We start from the raw sequence: 9,193 nt of genomic DNA on the forward strand, positions 1-9,193 counted from the left end.
CTGTTGGGGGCCGAGGGACCTTGTCGCTAGGATTACAAACATTTTTCTATGCATCGTTCAATAATTTTCTGTCATGGAACAACGAAGACGAGGAGGCGAGGCCAGTGATAGATATGTATGGGTGCAATGAGTTCCACGTGTTGGAATTCTAGGTGAAGCGATGTATGAGAGGGAGGAGCCATGATTGGACAAAGGGCCCATTTGCCCACCCGGGCGAGAAAGCTAGGCATTGCAATCCGCAGCGGTACGAGGACTCGGGGACATCGTCTAGGGAGTTTCGAAAAAGGGAGCTCTCGGAGAGGCGATGCGTGCAAGTTTGGGTGCATTTAAGTATTTGAGTATTAGCTGCATTTGGCTGGGTACTTGGATGCAGCCATGCAAGGATGGGCAGAATTAGCATCGTCGAGTGTGGTTTTGGTGCATACGTCGGAGTAGCTGCGGTGGATGCCTACCGCGGCACAGGAGGCACAGGAAGCGACGACAAGAGATCGGAGCACAAGGCGTCACGAAGGGTTGCCGCAAGCCGGTGCACCGGGGAGCTACGATCGAGCGTGGAGGTACGAGGACTTGTCTTACGACGGACCATGGGGACGTGATGGTCTGAGCCAGTCGTTGGAGCATTCGAGGTCGGCCCAGTGGAGTGCAGGGTGTGCGGCATTGTAGAATTGATTGCCTAGGTCGATGCTGGTCGGGCTCGCACGATACCCGCTGCCGCTGAACTTTCTGTTGTTGGGGTCGGTTGAGAAATGGGCGTGAGTGCGGGGTGATTAACGAGCGTGTCGATGTCTGATTTTGCAGAATCTGTAATGTGAGTATAGGCGACACTGCAGTAAGCGGCGTAGTCTCGAAGGCTGCACTCACGGATGCATCAGGGATAGGCACCTTGGTCGCCTGCGGGAGTCTTGCAGAAGTCGAAGATGGAGCTGATATTGACTCCGTCAACGATGATCCTGATGGAAGGAGAGCCGGTGGTGCAGCAGGTGGAGAGCGGGCAAAGACATAGGGGCGAGAAGCCCGAAGGACTCTCTGGACCTAGACTAGGTGAACTACTTATCTATGGGAGATTGCTTTGAGTAAGCAGTGTTCTGTACGCATTTAGACTCCATACACAGTTCTTTGATGAGAAAAAATATGCAAGTGAGAACTGTAATCAGGGTCTGGAGATCCTAATTAGGGTTTTCAAACCCTAAATTACAGAAAACGAAACACATTTTTTTAAAAAATAAAAACGTTTGTAGAGGTCTTTGGGTGATTCTAAGCCTTGGCAAAATCTTAAAATAGGAAAAGCTGTGATATATTAAGAGATATTGAGGATAAAAAATCTCTAAGACACCCATGTAATCCTAAACCCTAAACCCTAAAAATCCTAAACACTAAACTCTAAACCCTAAACCTGATCCACGAACCCTAAGACCTGTAGATCCTAGGACCCTAGAACCCATGAACTCCACAAACTCTAAGACCCTAAGACCCACAACCCTTAAACCTGAGAAACCCTAAATCCTAAATACCAAAAAATGAAACACATATTTTTGAAAAACGAAAGCATTTATAGGGATCTTTAAGACACTATAAGCCTTGCAAAAATTTCAAAATAGAAAAACGAGTGACACGTTGAGAGATATTTAGGACCCTAAACCTCTAGGACACCCTTGTAACCCTTGATCCTAAGAAAGACCCTAAGAAAGACCCTAGAACCCTAAGACCCTAACACCCTAAGATCCTAAGACCCTAAGACCCACAACCCTAAGACCCACGAATCCTAAGATCCACGAATCCTAAGACCCGTTGACCTTACGACCCTAGAACCCACGAACTCCACGAATCCTAAGACCCTAAGACCCACAACCCTAAAACCTGGGAAATCCTAAACCCTAAATACCAAAAAATGAAACACATATTTTTGAAAAACGAAAGCATTTATAGGGGTCTTTAGGACACTATAAGCCTTGGAAAAATTTCAAAATAGAAAAACGAGTGACACGTTGAGAGATATTTAGGACCCTAAACCTCTAGGACATCCTTGTAATCCCAGACCCTAAGAAAGACCCTAAAAAAGATCCTATGAAAGATCCTAGAACCCTAAGACCCTAACACCCTAAGACCCTAACATCCTAAGACCCACAACCCTAAGACCCACGAACCCTAAGATCCACGAACCCTAAGATCCGTAGACCCTACGACCCATAGACCCATAGACCCTAGAACCCACGAACTCCACGAATCCTAAGATCCTAAGACCCACAATCCTAAAACCTAGGAAATCCTAAACCCTAAATATCAAAAAATAAAATACATATTTTTGAAAAACGAAAGTATTTATAGGGGTCTTTAGGACACTATAAGCCTTGAAAAAATTTCAAAATGGATAAACGAGTGACACGTTGAGAGATATTTAGGATCCTAAACCTCTAGGACACCTTTATAACCCTAAACCCTAAACCCCTAAATCCTAAACCCCTAAACCCTAAATCTTAAACCTTAAATATGTTCCACCAGTCTCAGGCTTGGCATGAATTCCACTCCCAGCACGAGTCTCAGTCCTACGAGTCCCAGTCCCTATAAAAGTCCCAGTCCTGCGAGTCCCAGTCCCGGCGCGAGTTTCGACCCTGCGAGCCTCGATCCCGGCGCGAGTTTTCCTAGTCCCGTGACTTTCAGTCCCGCCGTGAGTCCCAGTTCGGCACAAGTTTCTAAATTTTGAATTAAAATTTCTTGAATTCCTTCGAACTTCTTGAATTCTTTGTCTCCATAGACCAAGTTTGTATTTACTCTTTGTTTTTTTTGTTTTTTGATGCTAGACAAATTCTATTTTAAATAATTATAACACTGACGTGAAAAATTATTGGAGTGAAATGCACCCAGTTGCATGTGTAGTGAAGATCCCCGAATGCGAAAGTATTGTGTTCAGACTCACAACTGTAACCAAGTAACGTATTGAGGGCAAGGCGAAGTTGTGATGTGAGGCAAGGTGAGGCGAGGTGAGCCAGACTCCAAGCTCGTAAATCTGATTGCATTGGACGTGAACCTGTGCTGGATCAAAATTCGGCTGCCCTGTGTTGATCTGTTTTTCTTTCGAAGTGAAGTTGAGGCATTCTTGGGGCGATTTGTTTATTTTTTAAAGTGAGTAACTATGCTCCTTCATTGTGTTTGAGGTTGAAGTAGGAGCTTCAAGGAGAGGGACGTTACATCGCTTCGTATGTTCCTTATTAGGTCAACTCTTGTCTACTCCACCACCTGCATAACATGTAAAACGTTGTCCAAAACTCTATATGCTTCCATGTTTATATGGTGCATGGTTCTCAATTTAATTGTTTCATGGATTGTTGAAACCTGGTTTAGGATTGAATTTGTTTTGAGATGGAATTAGAAGATTTGACAACTTTTTGGCTCAATGAACATGGGGTTTGTTTTAAGCCTCCTCATGGTTCTTGTTTTTCATTTACTGCTGCAGTTCCTAAACCTGGTACATTGCATAAAGGAATCGGCCAACGTAATGACAGGGACGGAGCGGTGGGACGGAGCGTGCTGGTCAACAGGCCGTTGAGGTATTCAATTTCTTACAATTTGTTTTGCTCTAAACTTTGGTCACAGCGGCATGTTTGGGAGATGCTCTATACATTACATCGAGGTCTTGTAGGTATTAATATAATAAGTTTTTATACTCACGTTGAACTCATTTGTGCAGGTTGCGGGGTTGAAGTTCGAGCAAGTTCGAGCATCGGAGTGGTAAGGGCTGCAATCATGGTCCTCCTAGCGAGTGGCAGGTTTACAAGTGCATCTCGAGCTCGTACCATTGTGATTTCACTCTTGAGATGTGGTTACTAGTGTCGCAATTACCTTTCTGTATTTCTTATTTTCATCATTCAAATGTGATTAGGGCTTGTCTCCTAAACCTCCATGGTTGGCGTGGGTTCTTTCTCCAGCACTCTTGGTGGCAGCCATGGTGTTGGTCGTGTATATTGCAAAGGTCGACAAGGCGACTACTACGTCATGGTGAGTCACCTATTGAATTGTTGTAGTTCAAGCAGACCTTTAGTTTTCATGTAGTCGTCTTCTTTTCAAACTTGTCTCATGATTTATTTATTTATTTATGTATTTATTTATTTATTTTAATTCGATTTTGACTTCGTTCACATGCTGTAGGTCATGGATATGCTCAGGCCAAGTCTCCGGGATGTCTGGAACTCTTCGGGGTCAAGCGTAAGTATTTAGGGCAGCTCGTTCTAATTGAGCAGGTATGCACATGGAGACGTGAAGCCCGAGAACTTTCTCCTGAGACAACCCAATACACCTGAAGAGAAGAAGCTTTTTCATGTACATCTCGGGCTTGGTGGATTTTCAATATCGTTGTGCTACAATTCGTTCTCTGTTCACACATTAGCAACCTCCTTTGCTCCAATTTGGCGTTACATTCGTTTTTTTTTTTTTTTTTTTTTTTTTTTAACATCTGTTAACTGTTACATGAAGAGCATCTGGACTGAGAATTGGATGAGTTTATTACCGCTACGTCCATGCACAAGTCAATTTCATACCAAGATTAATGTCTTTCTCCTATATATGCAGCTACTCGATGGAGGGATGGTACAACCGGTCAGCATGTAGAATATGACCAAAGGCCTGATGTGTTCCGGTGAGGCTCTTTCCCCCCCTCCCCTCCCCCTTGTCTTGATTTGTAGTTGCCATTCCTGTTTTGGCGGTTGGGAGCGACTGTTTTGCTTTTGAGCTATATTTTGATTCTGTGTAATTTTCGTACATGCAGTGGAACTGTTCGCTATGCGAGTGTGCATGCACACATGGGAAGGACTGAGAGTAGGAAGGACGACTTGGGATCATTGGCTTATACTTTGATATTCCTTATGCGGAGTAGTCTTCCTTGGCAAGGTTATCAGGTACTGATCAACTTTGTAGCTAGTAGCTAATGAAGAAGTGATCAATGTGATATATATATATATATATATATATTTATTTATTTATTTATTTATTTATTTTTCCTTCCTTCCTTCCTTCCTTCCTTCCTTCTTTCCTTCTCACTATTTTTGATTTGGACGTGCTCTATATATTTGGTTTTGTAGGGCAACAACAAAGATTTTCTGGTGTGGAAGAAGAAAATTGCAACTTCTCCCGAAATGCTATGCTGTTTCTGCCCGGTTCTGTTTTTAAACAGACGTTTTGGAGATGGTCGCAAATATGAAGTTCGATGAAGAGCCAAACCACGGCAAGCTCATTCTACTCTTCGATTCCATCTTGGGTCCTAATCCTACTGTGAGACCCATAAACACAAATGGTGTTGAAAAGGTGCATTCTATGACCTTCTTTTGCTTTGTTTTTCCTGTTCCTACACTGAGGGTTCTTTTTTGAACCTTCTCTTCATTTGATCATCATATTAATAAAGCCTTTTGTTTCTAGTGTTCCATACAGGTTGATCAGAAGAGAGGGCGAATCAGATGTTGAAGAAGATGAGGATGACCAACCTAAGAAAAAGATCCGGTTAAGAATGCCAGCAACTCAATGGATTACAACGTTTACAACGCTCGGTGGCCAAATGAAGCAGAGGTAAGGCGGTGCGAGCTTTCGTCATTGATGTGGTATGATGTTCCTTAGTTAGGCATGAACTCGGTCATGTGTGTATTGTCGATTTTGACTTTGTCCTCCTGGATGTCGATCAGCTATTCCGATTTCTACGACATGTGTTTACTTTCAGCAAGCAGCCTGGATTCGGACAGACCCATTTATTGAACTTTCATTCCTACATTTGTTTCGACGTACAAGTATCACTACGATGTAGCTGATTCCCGGCTTACGGAGCACGTGGAAAAGGGTAATGAAGACGGTCTGTATATAAGCAGTGTGGCTTCTTGTACAAATCTATGGGCTCTTGTTATGGATACAAGGACAGGATTTACTGCTCAAGTTCATGAGCTGTCGCATGTATTCGCCATCCTCGAATGCATGTGGGTTTATTTAGAAATATATGTTGTGCAAGATTTTGCCTGCGGTTTCTTGAAAGGTATTACAGTTTTTTTTTTTTTTTTTTTTTTTTTTGTGTTGTTGTTGTTATTGTTGTTGTTGTTGGGATTTTTGTGTTGATGGAGAATGTGGACTTTTTGTTCATTTCTAGGTTTTCAAGTTTTGTATGATACATTTGTTTTATATATTTTGTTGCTTTGTTTGGGCTATTGGTCCATTTTGTGTATTTGGCTTTGTTTGTATTTTTTTGTTTTGTGTTGTATAGAATGTGTCGGTTATTTGTGAAGGGATGCTGCTTCCTTTGGCTCACATGAAATGATGAAAGCTATTGCAGTCTGAGGTATGCAGCAGCTAGTAATCTTGAATTGTGGCATTGAGAATGAGTGGAGGCATGAAAGCAATTGTGAACTGAGCTTCACAATTTGCGAGTGTTGCAAAACCTCTAATCTCTAAAATCCTAAAACCTTAAACCAGGTTTACCTAGTCCAATCAAAGATGAAGTTGTGATGTAAGGCAAGGTGAGCCAGACTCCAAACTCGAACTCCAAGCAATGGAGGTGATCCTGTGCTCGATCAAAATTTGGCTGCCTTGTGTTGATCTGTTTTTTCTTTTGAAGTGAAGTTGAGGCATTCTTGGGGCGATTTGCATTGTTTTTGTTTTTTGTTTTTTATTTTTTTTTTGTTTCTGTTTTATTTATTTATTTATTTATTTTTGTGTGTGTGTGTGTGTTTTCTACAGTGAGTGATTGTATTCCTTTGTTGTGTTTTAGGTTGAAATAGGAGCTTGAGACAGAGGGACGTTACATCGCTTCGCATGTTCCTTATTAGGTCAATTCTTGTCTACTCCACCACCTGCATAACATGTCAACCTGTGTCTAAAACTCTACATGCTTCCATGTGTATGTGTGTGTGTGTGTGTATGTATGGTTCCCAATTGGAGGAGGTCGACGGATTATATACTAGGCTCAATGAGATGACCAAGGTTGAACAGATGTCATACCATACGATTCTATGATTACACCCGATGTAATCTATTCTAATGTAGTCCGGCCAACATGAGAATCAAGTCCTCCCACTAGAACTCCAATTGATTTCCATAACTTGACTCTGTAGAAAACCATATCCTAGTGAAAAAGTTTCTAGTCTAATATCATGGAGATGGAAAATAATCATAAAACGGAAAGCATCCATCTGTATGCATGACATGCAACGAAGAAAGATGCTGCATGCTTCTCACACCGAACACAAGAAAGGATGATACAATTTGTAATCTTTGAAATATGAGTCAGGAAAGCTGAGGGTCGGGGTCCTGTCGATGAGGTGCTTTTAGATAGCGCGTTGGGTGGGATGTATCAGAGGAGCCACAACTTCAGGGGCAGGAAGAGCGCGCAGTTGCACGCATTCAATAATTTCTTTTTGAGCCCATCGAGCTTGCCGGTGTCGAGGGGTGAGTTCTCAGGATTTTCGATGCTGTATAAGGAATCATTGATTGAGGTGGGGGGAGAAAGCGAGAAGTGGAGCGGGTGAAGCGGCCCTACGAGGGTTAAGCTTGAGGTCGACATCATCGCTGGGAGCCGGGGAATTATCACTAAGGTCATTGACACTTTTTCATGCACTATTCAATAAGTTTCTGTCGTCAAACAATAAGGACAAGGAGGCATAGCCGGTGGTGGCCATAAAACCTGGTCGACCAGTTGTGGATGTTTGAATTCAAGGTAAAGCAATGGACGAGGGGGAGGATCCATGATTGAACGGAGTGCCCGTTTGTCCACCTAAGCAACAAAGCTAAGCATTGCGATCCGCGGCAGTACCACTACTCGGGGACGGCATACTTGGACTTTTGGAAGGAAAGCTATCGGAGAGGTGATGCATGCAAGTTCACGTACAAAGTGTTCGAGTGTTGGCTGCATCCGGCTCGATACTAGATGCAACCGTACAAAGATGGGTAAAATTATTGTCGTTTGGGTGTGTATTTTTTGCACACACGCTGAAGTAGCTCCGGTTGGTGCCTGCAACGATACAAACAGTGACGACGAGAGGTCGAAGCGGAGGAGGTTACTATGGGTCGCCGCGAGCTAGAGCAGCGGCGTGCTATGATGGGGCATTTGGATATGAGAGCTTGTCTTACGACGTAGCATCGGCAGGTCACGATCCGAGCCACTTGTCGAGGTACTCGAGCTCGACCAACTCGGGTGCAGGATATGTGACATCGTAGAATTCATTGCCCAGATCGACGGTAGTCAAGTACAAGCAATACGCTGTGTTGTTGAGCCCTCCGTTGTCTCCCTCAAAGATGCCTCGGCCATCGCTTAGGTCGGTTGAGGAATGGGGGCAACTGCGGGATCATTTGCAAGCAAGTCGATGTCATGAGAGTAATGTGGAATGTTACAAGCGACGCTACAGCAAGCGGCGCATGCTCAGGGGCTAGGAGACACAAGCAGATGTCGACGGTGTCGGCACATCGGTGACATTTGGAACATTTGAACTTGATGCCAACGCTGATAATACTCAAAGCAGGTTCAATTGGAATCGGTTGCCGAGAGCAGGTCCAGTTGGAATTGGCTGCCAAGAGCAGGTTCAATTGGAATCGACTGCCAAGAGCAGGTCTAGTTGGAATTGGCTGCCAAGAGCAGGTTCAATTGGAATCGGCTGCCAAGAGCAGGTCCAAATGGAATTGGCTGCCAAGATCAAGTTCAATTGGTATCGACTATCAAGAGCAGGTCTAGTTGGACTTGGTTGCAAAGAGCAGGTTCAATTGGAATTGGCTCCCAAGAGTAGGTCCAGTTGGAATTGGTTGTCAAGAGTAGGTTCAATTGAAATTGGCTCCCAAGAGCAGGTTCAATTGGAATCGGCTGCCAAGATCAGGTTCAATTGGTATCGACTATCAAGAGCAGGTCTAATTGGACTTGGTTGCAAAGAGTAGGTTCAATTGGAATTGGCTGCCAAGAGTAGGTCCAGTTGGAATTGGCTGTCAAGAGTAGGTTCAATTGAAATTGGCTCCCAAGAGCAGGTTCAATTGGAATTGGCTATCAAGAGTAGGTCCAGTTGGAATTGGCTGCCAAGAGCAGGTTCAATTGGAATCGGCTGCCAAGAGCAGGTCTAGTAGGAATTGGCTGCCAAGAGCAAGTTCATTTGGAATCCGCTACCAACAGCAGGTTCAATTGGAATCGGCTGCCAAGAGCAGGTCCAGTTAGAATTGGCTGCCAAGAGCAGGTTCAATTGGATTC

At 43.8% G+C, this 9,193-nt stretch overlaps 1 pseudogene; it reads left to right on the plus strand.

Moving 5' to 3' along the window:
• The first annotated feature begins 2,512 nt into the window (after positions 1-2,512).
• LOC112275343 (casein kinase 1-like protein HD16) lies at positions 2,513-7,493 on the plus strand (annotated as a pseudogene).
• Positions 7,494-9,193: the final 1,700 nt, after the last annotated feature.

The sequence above is a fragment of the Physcomitrium patens genome, chromosome 22 (assembly GCF_059467195.1).
Source record: "Physcomitrium patens ecotype Gransden chromosome 22, ASM5946719v1, whole genome shotgun sequence".
Classification (NCBI taxonomy): Eukaryota; Viridiplantae; Streptophyta; class Bryopsida; order Funariales; family Funariaceae; genus Physcomitrium; species Physcomitrium patens.